This window comes from Gigantopelta aegis, chromosome 5 (assembly GCF_016097555.1).
Source record: "Gigantopelta aegis isolate Gae_Host chromosome 5, Gae_host_genome, whole genome shotgun sequence".
Taxonomy (NCBI): Eukaryota; Metazoa; Mollusca; class Gastropoda; order Neomphalida; family Peltospiridae; genus Gigantopelta; species Gigantopelta aegis.
Window position 1 is genome coordinate 1,836,409 of NC_054703.1, and position 17,238 is coordinate 1,853,646.

Here is a 17,238-nt window from a genome sequence, read left to right on the forward strand (position 1 = left end):
AGCTGCAGTGACATGGGTGAAAGCATATCATCTGTCACGATCATAGATTCTGGAGCTAATGGGTAATCACTATGGCTGTCATGCAATTCTTTTGGATAGGCTAGGTCAACTTCTAAAATATATCCAATGTCCGATTCATGGGGGATAGTCAAAACATCTAAGTTGTCAATATCATGTTGACTAAGCCATTGGAAGTCACTTTGTGGAAGAGACTGGGACATGCTATGTCCATACATATTATTAGCATCCCAATAAACCAGATAATTTCTTGACTTGTTACTATTGTAATCCTTCAGGTTTGGGTTATTGGCTTTGGCATACTTTTTTGAAATCATGGATATCCCCCCCCCCCCCCCCCCCCCCCTCTCAGACCATTCTCTATCATCAAGTGCATATCCAAGTCAGTGAGGAGTTCCAGTTTTACATTGCCCATTTTCAACATTGCATCCCATCCCAAATCTGGCCACGTGTAATAATGTGCTGGGTCTAAATGATAGTATTCTAGAGACATATTTCGAAAATGTTCAAAAACATCAGCCAAAAGTATAACATCTGTTTTCATATACATATCATGATATTCCCCCATTGTTGTTAATCCAAACATTCTCCATACATTCTGGGCATGTTCATAATCACTGTTGGAGATATGACTGTCAGTCAGTATGTTATAAAACTCATCTTGAGTAGGAAGATGGGGTAGATTAAATTTATCCTCATCATCCATAAAATCGTATGGGTATACTCCTTTTCTTAACAACAGTTCAAGCTGGTCACAATCAAATTCTTGTTTGAGAAATCTGAAATTTTCGCTACCCTCTGCTTTTAGATTTGCTACTAACGTTTCCAGAGATAAATTGAGAAATTGTAAAGAATCAATAAATCTGACACTACCAAAACTGAAAGAGATGTACTTCTCCATGTTGTTAGCAATACAGTTAATATGGCCCTTGTAAGCAGTATCTAGCTGCTTCATAATATGGTGACTGTCGTAAGATTTTAGTTTGTGGAAGATTACTGGGATAAAAAACTTATTTTTGAAAGATTCCTTTCCTTTGTGTTTTTTAAACTGAAGTTGGAGATTACACTGTTTATGGGCTGCACCTCTGTATGTGCCTGAAAGATGACAGTGGTCACGTACTCTGTCTTGCCCTAACGTTCCCTGACAAATGTGACATTTATCAGTGATTTGAAAACTCTCTTCCTCTTCAGGGGGGAGATTCATGGGTGTCACATTGGCCAAAATCTGACTTATCCTCCTTTCCTCTTTTAAAATATTTTCAATAAAATTGTGAATAACGTTAGGACCCCTATACATTACAGCTGATTTATTATATGCTGAATCAGAACAGACTATTTTGTAACAAAAACCTGACGCTTTATGTTTCTGATAAAAAGAAGAATGAGACGAATTGGGAGGGGGACTACAGCCACTGATCTTTCGCGTAAGAGACTCAAAATCCGCAACAATTATGAACGGTACTTTTAACTGCTTGTGAATACTGTTAAACTGAACCCACTTGTGGTCTTCTGTGGGGAGTTTTACTTTTTGTACATCATGTGTTGTACAATATGGAATGTGATCTTCCAACAAATCTTGTCCAGTAAACCCATGTAGGCATCGCCTGCAGTAAAAGGTCTGTCCATTATGTTTGGTCCTATTACCCATCAATCTGCTAAAATTTCGTATGAGACAAAAATGTCTCCTGTCTCCTTGACTCAACAACATTAAATCGACTTCGTTGGAATATTTGAATTCACTTGTGTGTAATGGAAAAACTCCATCCTTGTCATCATACCCATAAACATTGACTGAAATACAATTTTGCTTTTCAAATTTTGGTATTTGAGACAGAGGTATAGGCATTTCAATGCCTTCCAAACTGAGTTCATTTTCAAAAGCTTTGTATTTGTTGACTCTGTTAGCATGCTCGTTTGAATTAATTGGGTGTAGTGCAGCCATAACAGACCATAAGAAACATTTTTGGTCTTCATTTTTTATGTTTAGGATTGCTCTTTTCTCTAACAGTGATTTGTGAAGTGTGATGTAGCTGCTATCTGTCAGTGGAGCATACTCAGCCATATTTACTTCTAAATGCATAATGTGTTCAATACTCCTCCCTGAACCCTCGCCTTGGAATTCCTGGCTAGAAGAATACAATTTTTTATATGTTTCAGCTACCTGTTCTTGTAACTGAAATGCGTTGGTGGTCAAAACATTTGTACTTCTAAGGATTGGTTCGGCTAAAACACCTTTCTTTTGTGTCAGAAAATCATGCAGTATTCTATCTATATTGGAGTGTTCATCCGCTAAAAACTGCAAAATGTCAACGTCATTGACTTGGCTGGGTGTCAGTTTCAGTGACGACCACCCCTTCGAGAGCCTCAACTCGTCCTGACCCGACCTGATTTCTTCTGTAAACATAGCGTTCACGTCGCCTCACACAGCTATCTCATTGGTTAACCCGCTGGCTGTAAAACCTTTCTGGCAGTGGACGGTGACATTGAGAACATTCTCTCCCCTTGGTTGAGCAAACCTCACAGAACTTCTTACCAGGAAGGAAACCATTAAAATGTCCGCACCAGTTACATGTAGTCCGCTGAGCTGGGGATACACTGTTGGATGTTCCGGTATTTACTGGACGAAGACAGGGTCGTTTGGCTTCACGGTTCGGATCAGAAGATGGTCTTTTAAGTCTGATTTGACACTTGTGAGCCTTGTATTTGTCAAAGCGTGAAAATATATGTTTACAATTTTCACATTCATACCGTTCATTGTTGTGTACACTGCGTATGTGTCTGAGGCGACTCTTGTTCTTCGTGAAAGACTGGTTACACAAACTGTAAGTATAACGTGTTTGCAGACGCACTGACGCATTCATAGTGTTGTTGTTGGTTAACTGTTCAGCTAACAACTCGATACGCTTCAGATTGACACCGGTATCATCACTGCAATTGTTGACAGCAGCCCATCTATCTAGTGCTTCAACTGACTTCACGTTATTCAAAAATACTTGTTTTTCTGCCATTCTGTAGATTAAAATACTACCATAAGTTCCCTCAGATATGTAAACGATCTAACTGTAAAGGTCTGTTTACCTCTAAAAATCTGCAGTGAATAAAAATCTAACAAGATCGTTATAATGAGATGTTTGCAGCCCAAGACCTATCTGCTGAAAGGTCTTGATCGGCCAGTGAACCGCGCACAAATGATAACGACGCTAACCTAACTCTTTATTGTACATTCAAAATAATAGAATGGAGAGTCGTCCACAAAGCAGGTTACAAGTTGTTTATAGGAGCGTGACTTCGTTTAATTATACTACAGCGTTCTTCTCACTTGAAATTATGATCGATATCTATACATCAAACGAAATATAATATTAAACCACTGTTCATTAAACTAGTGCTTAAACTAATTTCCGACTTGTAGATTACGTAAAATACTAGAAGTAGCCCACGCTACGATTTATAACGGTGACCTTATTAGACCTATCCGACCGAGGGGTGACGCGTGATCTATTTTTAGCGCGATGGGACATTCCCGCGATTGCACAACACACGGAAATATGCTCAGCGTATCGAGATCGATTAGCCAATCAGCAAACAGCACCCCCAATATCATTCTCAAAACAATAGGCACCCCGGCGTTGAACTCTTATAATGTCTTCATCATACTACTACTGGTACTACTTCTACTGCTACTGGTACTGGTACTACTACTTCTACTACTACTGCCTGTGCTGCTGTTACTGCTGCTACTACTGCTACTACTACTACTACTACTACTAGTAGTAGTTGTTGTAGTAGGCTTAGTAGCAGTATATTAATGCAGTACTGTCTAGTAATAGCAACAGCAGCAGTAGTAGTAGTAGTAGTAATAATGGTAGTGGTAGTGGTAGTGGTAGTAGTAGTAGTAGTAGTAATGGTAGCACTAGTGGTAGATGTGGAAGTAGAAGTAGTGTTAGCAGTAGTTGTAGTAATAGTAGTAGTAGTAGTAGTAGCATTAGTAGTAGTAGCATTAGTAGTAGTAGTAATAGTAGTAGCAGTAGTAATAGCAGTAGTAGTAGTAGTACTAGTTATAGTGGTAATAGTAGTGATAGTAGTAGTTGTAGTGGTGGTAGTAGAAGTAGTAGTAAAGGTAGTAGTAGTAACAGTACTGTTAGTAGTAGTAGTAGTAGTAGCATTAGTAGTAGCAGTATTTTTAGTGATTGTATTAGTAGTAGTAGTAGCAGAAGTAGTAGTAAAGGTAGTAGTAGTAGTAGTGGTGTTAGTGGTAGTATTTGAAGTAGTAATAGTAATAATAGAAAATAACAGTAGATACGTCAGTCCACGTACCTGTACCTTGTGTATTGTTGTTGTTTGTTTTATTGTTTGACTGATTATTATTTTAATTTTATTTGTTTAGTTATTGGTTCCTAGATAAGCTGTTTCATCTTGAATTAAAATGACATCGAATGGGCCTGGTTATCCTACTTCAGGCAGCCATATTGCGTATACATGTCAGGTCAGCCCAGTACTGAATGATCTTACGACGATTAATGTAGAGGTAAACTTTACAAGTTTTATGATTTCCGTGTGGTTTGATGGTATCGTGCATTGTCTTGAGTTCGGGTAAGGATCTGGAGCCTTGTCTACCCACACCCCACCCTCCACCTTATGGCTGTGCCACTGTAACGTTTTATTGTCTTTATTTGAACACAAGTTAAAATTGGCTTTGTTTAAGAACACCACTACCATGGGCGTTAATTTACTGTTACTGTTACTTTATCATCGTGCCCATATCCATAATAGTTTCAGGCACGTTTACTAAGCATGGATCTCAAACATTTGATGATTCGGACACATAGTCTTCAAAAGAAACCCACCACGGTTTCATATTTATTAGCAAAGGATCTTTTATATGTACTTTCCCATAGGCAAGACAACACATACCACGACCTTTGATATACCAGTCGTCTTTATTTGGAGACTTGCAAGATAATTGTTCTTTAACAATGATATCCTGTTGCCACCGAACAGGATGTGCATAAGACACATGTTTGGACGTTTTGAGCATAAGCATAGTTAAAAGTTCACAGATTGATATTTTTTCTGTGGTTCGTTTCTAGGCTGGCAAGCTAGTTCGTATTGTCAGTTATTGTGTGGAATTAATTATCAGTGTTCTCGCTGCTCCATTTAAACAGGACGGCCCACCCCGCTATTGCATTTTGCCGCCCTCCTTTCACGTTCTCCGCCCTCCTTTATTTTTCTGTGCCCCTCTTTATTTTCCAGCACCCTACTATATTTTACAGCACCTATCTCTGCTATTTCCAAATGCACACTTTTTTCCATAAAAAACAAACAAAACAACGATCAGTCTGCACACTGGTCACCAAAGGAAACAAGCTGCATTGTATACGAAAAAGCAATTGACGAAACATTTACGACAGTTACCATAACGTAAGTTATCAGTATCTTTAACCTCTATTTTGCCCCATACCTGTATCCATTTGTATGTTTAATACACACAATAAAAGTTATATTTTATTCGAGCAATGAAAACATTGTTATTTTTGACATATTCGGCAATCTCCGATTGAAAACCCCCCACTTATTTGGCGGCAAATTTGTCACGTGATCAGAACGGCCATTCTGTCTTTTGTTTCCACTAACTATTGTCTGGTATTTTGTGCTCAATTGTAGATATAATTGGTTGTAACTGGTGATTTTTACTTTCTGTCATTCTGTTTATTAAGCAGTTCTTTATAAAATATTGTAAACTTTTCATGTTGGGGAGATATCACCGCTTATACAAATAACGGAAGTGGTAGTGTTTATTATTAAAATCATTTATCTTAGGTGCCACATAATATATTCACCGCCTTTACAAAAACGAAACTATCAGCTGGTGATTATATTTTATCACAGCAATCGATTCATTCGATGAAGATGGAAATAACAAAAAAATGTATCCGACGTTAGGGGATCACATTACAAACATCTTTATTGTTTTTCGTATATCTTGAAATCTTTATTAAAATAATAATATTAAAACTTTGATCAGTTCAGCAAAACCGGAACTGCCCGTGAATGTCAGACCGATAACATCTTCGGTTCAATTAAAAGACGAGTCTGCTTATATTTCGTATAAATAAGGAGTATGTCTTTCCACAAAGTCTACCAACACACAACAGTATGGTAACCAAGCTTCCCCCACCCCACTCCTTTTTTTTGTTTTTTTTTTTGTGAAGGGTGTGGTACCGCGCGGCCGCCCTGCTTTAATTTTCACCCAGCGAGAACACTGAATGACAATGGCTTAGAACCTTCTTGGAAAGGAATATTTGTTTAACGACACCTTGGCATAAGGAGCACTTCAATGATTGGCTTTTATCTACACTCATCCACTATGTACAGATGTGTAAGGCCCTCTGAATCTAAATGACAAAACTGTAATACTTGATCAGGGTCGTATCCCAGCACACTATGAGATCCTTCACTGGAGATTTTTATCCCTATTGCATGGCCACTCACAGACTAGTTTACTAAGTGAAAGCTAGAACCAGACAGAACACACTGGAGTAGGTTCATCTGTGATGACATGCATTCATGAATCATTGTCATATCGGGTGTTACTTGACACTCGCTACAACACACATACACACACACACACACACACACACACACACACACACACACACACACACCCTCACATTTACTCACCATTTGTGTATTAGTCTTAGTATCGCCATTCTAAAATGAAATTTTAATTACAGAAACATTTTGTTTTCCCGTACATGGTATTTACAGTGATTAAGGAAAATCTTTTTAGGATGGCTTTACAACCATTCTTCACTTATCTGTACTTTTTGTTTATTTTTCAGACTGGAGGCAAAAAAGTGAGATCACTATGATGGTGAGATTGGTGACAAAAGAGAGACAATTACTATGATGTCTGCTCATGTGGAATATATGTCGTACTTGCATCACATAACCAGGACGTCTTGCCCAGTTCATCATCGTTTGTAAATATGACATCCTATTCTAAGAATATCACTGAACAATGTTTGGACAGAAACAAGTTCAGGTTTAAGAAAACCACTTGTATAAAGCAGGAGAAACTGAGTTATTTCCTCTTGTTTTTGATTTTCAGACTGGACATACAGAAGAGACAGAGTTTGTAAATATGGATCCTATTCTACGAATATCACATAACGATGCTTGGAAAGACACAAGTACAGGTTTCAGAAAAGCACTTGTACAGAGCAGGAGAAACTGTAAATATGGCATCTTATTGTACGAATATCACTGAACAATGCTTGGACAGACACTAGTGCAGGAAAGCACTTGTACAGAGCAGGAGAAACTGTAAATATGGCATCCTATTGTACGAATATCACTGAACAATGCTTGGACAGACACTAGTGCAGGAAAGCACTTGTACAGAGCAGGAGAAACTGTAAATATGGCATCCTATTGTACGAATATCACTGAACAATGCTTGGACAGACACTAGTGCAGGAAAGCACTTGTACAGAGCAGGAGAAACTGTAAATATGGCATCCTATTGTACGAATATCACTGAACAATGCTTGGACAGACACTAGTGCAGGAAAACACTTGTACAGAGCAGGAGAAACTGTAAATATGGCATCCTATTGTACGAATATCACTGAACAATGCTTGGACAGACACTAGTGCAGGAAAGCACTTGTACAGAGCAGGAGAAACTGTAAATATGGCATCCTATTGTACGAATATCATTGAGCGATGCTTGGACAGACACTAGCCCATGTTTCAGAAGAAAAAAAAAACCCACTTGTACAAACCAGGAGAAATTGTGGGACACACAGCCCACGAGTGGATAGGCCACACATATTCAGAACAATGAAATACTAATAAACATACAATGAACAGAAGACGACAGTGTGGAATTAGCCACGTGTTAACCAGTCCAAGAAATGATGTAAAATCAGACACTTCATTCCAGTTCCACACTGACATGTGGTCATCCATCAACATCAGCAAAAACGTTCACCTTAGTTTGAAGAAATGGCATCCTTTAAAAAGAATGGATCATCAGGGAAACAAATCTCTCATCAGAGTAACGGTCATAGCAACAATCGTTTGACTATTATTTCCATACCCCTGTATGCTGTTCCTCTTCGTGGTGCATGGGTGGCATCATCATCATGACTTTCCTTGAGGGGGATCGAACATAGCACAAGTATCTGTGATAATGCATTCAAATATGTTTTTCGTTTGGTGCAATATTGGTTTGATTTCTACAGCTCCATACACTGTATCTATGGTCTGACCATGGCATATGTTTCTATCTTTCTGAAGATTTTATTTTTGTTATGTTGATTGTAAGCAGTTGTTTAATGTCAACTCGGTCGGGGTTTGTCGTGATAATTCGGTTCAATATTGGTTTGATTTCTACAGCTATATACACTGTATCCATGGTCTGACCATAGCGTTTGTTTCTATCTTTTTTGAAGATTTTATTTTTGTTACGTTGTGTTGATTGTTCGCACCTGTTTAATGTCAAATCGGTGGGGGTTTTGTCGTGATAATTCGGTTCAATATTGGTTTGCTTACCTCAGCTTCCACCATTTTCATGGTTTGACTATAGCATTTATTTTTGTCTTTTTGAAGACTGTATTCTCTAGTATTAATGTTAATGTACTTCATTGTGTCTTTCATGGGTGGACTCTTTCACTGATGTCTACACTATTTTTGTTAGTAATTTTAGAATTTTACATTGATTTTATTCATCATATAATTTAATTTGACACCCAAAACCGATGTTTTCTTGTTTTCTTGTTAGTTTGTTTGTTTTGTTTGTTTGGGTTTTTTTGCTGGAGTGTCGTTAAACATTAATTTATTAACTCATTCCTTCATTCCCTCATTGATATTTCTATAATAAAAGTGTTACAATTAAAGTCTTTATAAAGAATCGTGAATAGATTTGCCATCTTATGACTGTAAATATCCATTGTACACTAATTCCTTATATGCTGTTCTCTGCAGTGGAAGTGTTAAAGAAACTGAATGTTATTTGTTCTTAAGACTAGGTTTATTCGGTGGTATCGTGATTAAGCCATCAAACATAAGACTTTTAGGTACAGAGTTCGCATCTCGGTATCGGCTCCCACCCAGGGCAAGTTTTAACGACTTAATGAGTAGGTGTAAGACCACAACACTCTCTTCTGTCTCACTAACAACTAGCCCACTGTCATGGACAGAGAGCCCATATAGCTTATGTGTGTGCCCAGGACAGCGTGCTTGAAACTTAATTGGATATAAGCACGAAAATAAACTGGACAGCGTGCTTGAACCTTAATTGGATATAAGCACGAAAATAAACTGAAACGAAAATGAATTGTAATACAAGGTGCAGGATCATTTATTTGTTTTTATTGTTATTATTATTGTAGTTATTTACCAGTTGGTCTTCGGAGAAGATAAAATGTTAATAATAAATACTTTTAAACCACATCTATTACAATTACATCTATTTCTTTTCCTTTTCTTGTAGTTTATTCAGTTGGTTCTCACAAACGTTTACTTAATTGATTGATTAACAGATAATTGTAGTCGCTGTTAACCGACCTCGGTGGTGCAGTGGTTAAGCCATTGGACTACAAACTGGAACGTACAGGGTTCGCAGTATCAGCTCCAACCCAGAGAGAGGTCATAAGGTCTCAATGGGTATGTGTAAGGCCACTACACACTCTTCTCTCTCACTAGCCACTAATTAACTAACAACTAATCCACTGTCCTGGACAGACAGCCCAGCCCAGATAGCTGAGGTGTGTGCCCAGAACAGCGTGCTTGAACCTTAATTAAATATAAGCACGAAAATAAGTTTAAATAAAATGAAGTCGCTGTTATTGTAAATTTTAATCTTTGTAATTATGAGAGGGCCCCTTAAGTTGGATAAATTGTGTGAAATCCTGTTGTAGATATACATTATATGCAATAAAATGTGTTTGCAATAAAAAACAATTTTATTGACCATTTTATGATTCTATTGTAATAATGTAGCGGGTTTTCTCAAAAGACGAGTCAGAATTATCAAATGTTATAGACCAAGTAGCCGATAATTAATAAATCAATGTGATCTGGTTGTGTCATTAAAACAAACTTTAAATTGGATTAGAACAGGATGTTTTGTTTCTATGCAAAATGTGACACTGTTTATGGTATATCCTCTTTGTAAATTTAAATTTAAAGTTTGATTTGTGTAACGACACCAGTAGAGCACATTGATGTATTAATTATCGACTATTCGATGTCAAACATTTGGTAATTGGACATATAACATTGGAGAGGAAATCCGCTACATGTTTCCATTAGTAGCAAAGGATCTTTAATATGCACCATCTCACATACAGGATAGCACATACCACGGTCTTTGATATACCAGTTGCGGTGCACTGGCTAGAACGATAAGTAGCCCAATGTGCACACCGACGGGGATCGATCCCAGACCACCCGCCCACCAGGCGAGTGCTTTACCACTGGGCTTCATATATCGTCATGAAAATCACACTTGATCTGTAATAGTATATGATAAATTTATATACCAAATTTCAGCTTAATATCTCGAAGCATTTTCCAAAACAAATAACATCTAAAAAACTTTGTGTGGGACAGACGGACGGACAGACATTCATACTGACATATAAGGACCGAAATGAAACCTATAACACCGGTTGGATTGACAGGGGACTAATAATGAATGTGGATTGTATTCATTGAATAGCACTTAAATTATTATCAATCCAAAGTTCTTTAAAGAAACAATGAATGTACCCAGTATTTAAACATAGTAGTGAACAATTCACATTATATGTATAATAATAACTAAGGCAGTGCAAATAATTCAAGGGGAGTGCGTATTGTACGTATAATAATAACTGGGGAATGCAAATTGGGGAGTACATATTCTTGGGCATATTAAATGCTACACTGGGCTACTGCAGATATTGGAGGTAATATCTGTGGATGAACATTCTGTGGTGGGTTAGTTTAAGACACTGATGGATTCAATACACGTTTCCATAATAGTTTGATAGGTTTCAGACGTACTGCTCCGAATATTTCTGTCTCTGTAAACCTTTATTTCATGTTATATATATATATATATATATATATATATATATATATATATATATATATATATATATATATATACATATATATATAAATAAAAATGATAAAAGAAAACAAGTGTACAGTATATATGTATTTTAAAACACAATTTAAAGAAATAATGATCCTTTTACATGTTTCAATGTTATCTTCAATGTTATATATATATATATATATATCTATATATATATATATATATATATAGAGAGAGAGAGAGAGAGAGAGAGAGAGAGAGAGAGAGAGATAGATAGATAGATAGATAGATAGATAGATAGATAGATAGATAGATAGATAGATATTTAATGATTTCTCTAGTTTATATTTATATCATATGTTCAAACATATGACATAAATATAAAATAGACAAATCATTAAAAAATAAAAATAAAATACGAAATAAAGCTTTAAAGAGACAGAAATATTCGCTCTACAATTCGAATGACATTTTGCTATCCATTTGGCCACCGTGACTTCTATAGAAACAGAAGCATTTTAACCTGTGGTTATGACCGTGTACTCTCAAACACTCTGTCCGAAACTATTAAAACAATTTGTATTTATATACAGCAATTTTATAAATTAAAACTAGTCTCACACTCGGAGGTCAAATAGCTCACCAGCAGAAAGGTCGACCCAGTAGATATAATATTTAAAAATATATTTAATATTTAAAGTGTCATAACATCATTTTTAGAAAGCATTGGTGTTGGACAAGTTTTAAATAGCTGGTTCCATACCTAAGTGTTTTGTTGTTGTTGTTTTTGGGGTTTTTTTTGTTGGTTTTGATTGTTGTTGTGTTTTTTTGGTTAAAATACTTCTTCTACACCATAAAAACCCCAAGGACAATCACTCTTCAAGCGTTAATAGAAAAATATTGTTTTTAAAATGGCGTTACCTCCCTTGACCTGTCCTATTGTTAGAGCGCCGTCATAACAATATACTGGTCTCGATGGCGCTGTGGTTAAGCCATCGGACTACAGGCTGGTAGGTGCAGGGTTCGCAGCCGGATACCGGCTCCAATCTAGAGCGAGTTCTTAAAGGCTCCCTCTTATCTCTCACTAACTACTAACAATTAACAACTAATCCACTGTCCTGGACAGACAGCCCAGATATCTGAGGTGTGTGCCCAAGACAGCGTGCTGGAACTTAATTGGATTTAAGCACAAAAACAATTTGAAATGAAATGAATAAAACTATTTTACTGCAGTATCGCAATAACTGGTGTAGCGTGTGTGAACCCTGGGTGTGGGGGGTCGAATATGAACTAAGAAACGTTTTAGCCTCAGTGAGAATATCGTTTGACATGCCCCCCCCCCCCCCACCCCCCCGACCCGTCAGCCTAGACCCTGCGCAGGTTTACTGTTTCAAAATGTGGAGAATCTTTTCGTCTTGTGCATACGTTTTCAACACTTTGGTGAAACTCTTGTACGTGTTCCCATCGTTTTAGTTGAAATGACAGAGTTGACAGCTGTACTAGTAGAACTCATGACTGTTTTAACAGTGATTAATTAGTGCATATCACGGTCATATTTATTCATATGAGCTTTGTCATGTGAGCCAGAGACTGGCAGTCCTCTTTGTGGCGGTACAAGAGGGATGAACTCTCTAGGCTGTCCTCCTATAGACGAGACACTAGATAGAAATATATAGAATCAACGACCATTTTGTCAAATGCCCATTCGACTCTGCATTATGCGGAGATACGGCTCTGGGGCTTGTATTTCAAAGCAGTCGTACAGTTGTTTGTATTATGTATTTACTTCGACAGCTCTAAGGCAATCACAACGTTTAGTAGTATAATCCAAAACGAGCGTAGTATTAGCGTAAGACACACGAAAATCTATAATTATACAACTGTAACTCAAACGTTTTACAACTTTCGACAAGGTGATTCCCTTGTAATCGTAATTTATTTCAATAGTAAATGTTTGCAACACGCGCAAACGTGCAAATGACACACAATAAAGAAGTAAATGATGTTCAAGCGAGAGACAATCTACAATAGTATCGAGTACTTTATTTTGTTTTGTATGTTCGGGTACTGCTTATTTTGAGAATGACAGATTATTTATTTTAAAGATTCTACGCAAGACAAAATTGTTCAAAACGGTCAATCTCCACTATCATCGGGCGGCAGACAATATTTGTATGAACAGTTGCCATATCGTTCTGCTTGTAGTGACGTTTAACATCACATAAAAATGGCCGGAAATACATCCTCTAAGGAGAGCACACGTAAAGCACGTAGACCCAACTTCACCACTGAAGAAAATGTCCTTGTATGGGAAATACAAAAATATATAGACATATTAAAATCAAAATTTTCCGATGTCGTGGCTATACCGGAAAAACAAAAAATCTGGCCACAAAATAGAATCATTAGTAAACAGTGTGAATTCCGAAGTTGTAAGAACCATCACAGAAATAAATGAGTTGTATGTGTGTATGTGTATGTATATGTGTATGTGTGTATGTGTCTGTGTCTGTGTGTATGTGTCTGTGTGTATGTGTGTGTGTGTATGTGTGTGTGTGTATGTGTGTGTGTATGTATGTGTGTAGAGGTGTATGTGTGTTTGTGTATGTGTGTATGTGTATGTGTATCTGTGTGTATTTGTGTGTGTAGTTGTGTTTGTGTATGTGTGTATGTGTATGTGTGTGTATGTGTGTGTATTTGTGTGTGTATGTGTGTGTGCATGTGTGTATGTATGCGTATGTAAGTGTGTGTATGTGTGTATGTGTATGTATGTGTGTGTGTATGTGTGTATGTGTATGTGTGTATGTGTGTGTTTATGCGTGTGTATATGTTTGTGTATGCGTATGTGTGTATGCGTATGTGTGTATATGTGTGTATATGTATGTGTGTGTGTGTGTGTATATGTCTATGTATGTGTATGTGTGTATGCGTGTGTATGCGTGTGTATGTGTGTGTATATGTGTGTGTTTGTATGTGTGTATATGTGTGTATGTGTATGTGTGAGTATGTGTGCGTATTTGTGTGTGTATGTATGTGTATGTATGTTTGTGTATCTGTGCGTGTATGTGTATGTGCGTGTACGTGTGTGCATGTTTGTATGTATGTGTATGTGTGTATGTGTGTATGTGTGTATATGTGTGTGTATGTGTGTATGTATGTATGTGTGTATGTTTGTGTATGTGTGTGTATATGTGTATGTTTGTGTATGTGTGTATGTATGTGTGTGTATGGGTGTATGCGTGTGTGTATGTGTGTATGTATGTATGTGTGTATGTTTGTGTATGTGTGTGTATATGTGTATGTTTATGTATGTGTGTGTATATGTGTATTTTTATGTATGTGTGTATGTATGTGTGCATGTATGTGTATGTGTGTGTGTGTGTGTCTGTGTGTATGTGTGTGTATGTGTGTGTGTATGTATATGTCTATGTATGTGTATGTGTGTATGCGTGAGTATGTGTGTGTGTATCTATGTGTGTTTGTATGTGTGTATATGTGTGTATGTGTATGTGTGTGTATGTGTGAGTAGTTGTGTGTGTGTGTATGTGTATGTATGTTTGTGTACGTGTGTGTGTATGTGTATGTGCGTGTACGTGTGTGTATGTTTGTATGTATGTGTATGTGTGTCTGTGTGTATGTGTGTATATGTGTGTGTATGTATTTAAGAATGAATGAACGCACTGGCTCAGGAATTTTTTAAAACTAAAAAATTGTTATTTTCTAATTTTGCCCCAGGGATTTGAAATTGATTTTAAATTGACCGTTGTGATATACAAAATATAACTGTTTTTCGGTCTTGTTTTAAATTTATTTGGCTAGTACTATGTTTTGTTTACAGCCGGATACGATGTATTTGTTTTTAAAAAATTGTTAGGAAAGGGATAACAACAAACCAACCACTGAAAAATGGATTGGCTTAGAGGCTTAAGCGGCGTGTAGTCGGGTGGAGACTAAGATATCCTTGAGACTTGGATTTTTTCTATATGCAATAACCGGACGTGCTGTAATAGGGTTTTTCATAACAGTTTGCAGATTTAAAAACTCCTCCTTCATAAGTTTACCAATGTCAACGCTACGTCGACTGTAAATTATTGGAAACATTATTTTATCTCTTTTTACAGCTTTACCAGATTCAACGTTGATTCCAAATGGCTGTTTTGTCTGTAATGTACGAATCCAGAAGGCCTCTCGTTCAAGTCTCAAGAGGTCTGTTTCGTCTTTTGAACCAAGTATCAGGGGTTGTTCAATTGGAATTATTTCAATATTTTCATCTAACGAATGGTCAGGTAGATTGAAGTGATTGGCGACAGGGGTGTCAACTTCATGCCGAATATCATACTTGTGACAAACTGCTCTAATTCTCAGTTGGTTTTGCGTTTGTCCTACGTACTGTTTTTTTTTACATAAATTACAGGTGATTAGATATACTACATTTTTCGAATCACAGTTCATGTCTGTCCGAATTTGATATTCAATTTTGGTCTGTTGACTTTTGAAAGTCGACTGCGTTTTAAGTAAGTTGTGAAGTCTACACCTGGTTTTGGCACAAGTAGTAGAGGAGCCAGTGCTTATTTGAGGTGATTGGTTATGCTGAAGTTTGTATGGTTTATAGTCTTCAGTTGCCCTAAAGGGATTTTCTAATTCTCGAACAGTTTCAGATTTAATTTTTCTTAAAAACCGTTTTGAATATCCCCTAGGTTTTAAAGCACTAAATAAAAGTGAACAAGCCTCATTGAAATTCTGTTTGTTACTCGAATTTCTGTGAAATCTAATAATCTTAGATTTAACAATGCCTTTAAAGGTGTGGCATGGGTGAAAAGACTTACAGTGGAGAAGTTGGTGTGTGTCTGTTGGTTTGAAAAACACTTTGTAGTCTAGGTAACCTGATGTTTCAAACTGTGTACCTTTATAAATTGTTACATCCAAAAAGTCAACTGATTTATCTGATATGGTGGCCTTAAGTTTGATATTGTCATCCTGTTGATTTAATAGCTCAAAAAAGTTCCAAAATTCTTGTTTAGAATGTGGCCAAATGATAAGTATATCGTCGAGATATTTGAGGTACAAAAGAGGTGTTTTACTCGATTTCTTTAAAGCAGCCTCTTCCCATTCGGCGACATAGATAGATGCAAATGTTTGGACTAAAACGTTTGCCCATAGCACAACCACACACTTGCTGATACATTTCTCCATCAAACTCAAAATCATTTCCTTTTAGGCTTAATTCTAACAGCTCAATAATGTTCGTATCTGGTCTGTTTGTATCTGGGTACTTATCGAATGCTCTCTTAACTGAATCAATGCCCGCATCAATACCTATGTTGGTGTACATGGAGTCAATATCAAGGGTAACCAAGAATGAATCTTTTGGGATTTTGGTTTTTGATAATTTTGATAGAAGATCTTCAGTGTTTTTCACAAAGCTTTCATGTCTATTTGCAATTGGTTTTAAGTGAAACTCTATGTATTCTGAAATATTGTACGATTCTGATCCACAGTCTGAAATGATTGGACGACCGGGTGGTGTGTTAATATCGGTCCATGTATCGACTGGCTTGTGGATTTTTGGAAGTAAATAAAATTTCCGGGTTTGTGATTGTGACCTGGCTTCTAAATATTTTATTTGTTTTTTATTTATATGTCCCTGATCTTTTAGACAGTGAATAATTGCATTGAACTTTTTAAAATGTTCAGGCCAAATAGCTTTGTCTAATTTTTTGTAGTACTTTGAATTATTAAGCTGTCGATGGGCTTCCCGGATATAGTTCTCCCTTGATAGAATGATAGTGGCTGACCCTTTATCTGCAGGTTTTATAACAATTTTGCGGTTTTTGCGTAGTTTGGTGAGAGCACGACGTTCCATGACAGAAAGATTTTGCTGATTTGTGTAAACTGTCATATCACCCACTTTTTCCACTATCCTTTTATGAGCTTTAATGATTTCAGGATCTACACTAGAGTTTGGGGGTAACCAGCCGGAGTTTTCCGTGAATGGGATTTTTTCTCCAGTTGAACGCCGAAAATAGTCGGCCAGTTTCATTTTGTGGTCAAAAACTGCCGTATCCATTACACCATTGTCAAGTTTAGCCTCTAAGCCTGTTTTTGGTTGGGGTGTGGGGACAAAATTC

At 36.9% G+C, this 17,238-nt stretch overlaps 1 protein-coding gene and 1 long non-coding RNA gene across 2 annotated transcripts in view; both read left to right on the plus strand.

The window, feature by feature from the left end:
- Positions 1–17,238, plus strand: part of LOC121373456 (coadhesin-like) — a 113,890-nt gene that overhangs the window by 50,554 nt on the left and 46,098 nt on the right. The gene's annotated exons all lie outside the window — the stretch shown is intronic.
- LOC121373199 lies at positions 1,959–7,571 on the plus strand. Its single transcript, XR_005958034.1, has 3 exons — positions 1,959–2,840; positions 4,406–4,546; positions 6,861–7,571. It is a non-coding gene; the product is annotated as an uncharacterized LOC121373199 (long non-coding RNA).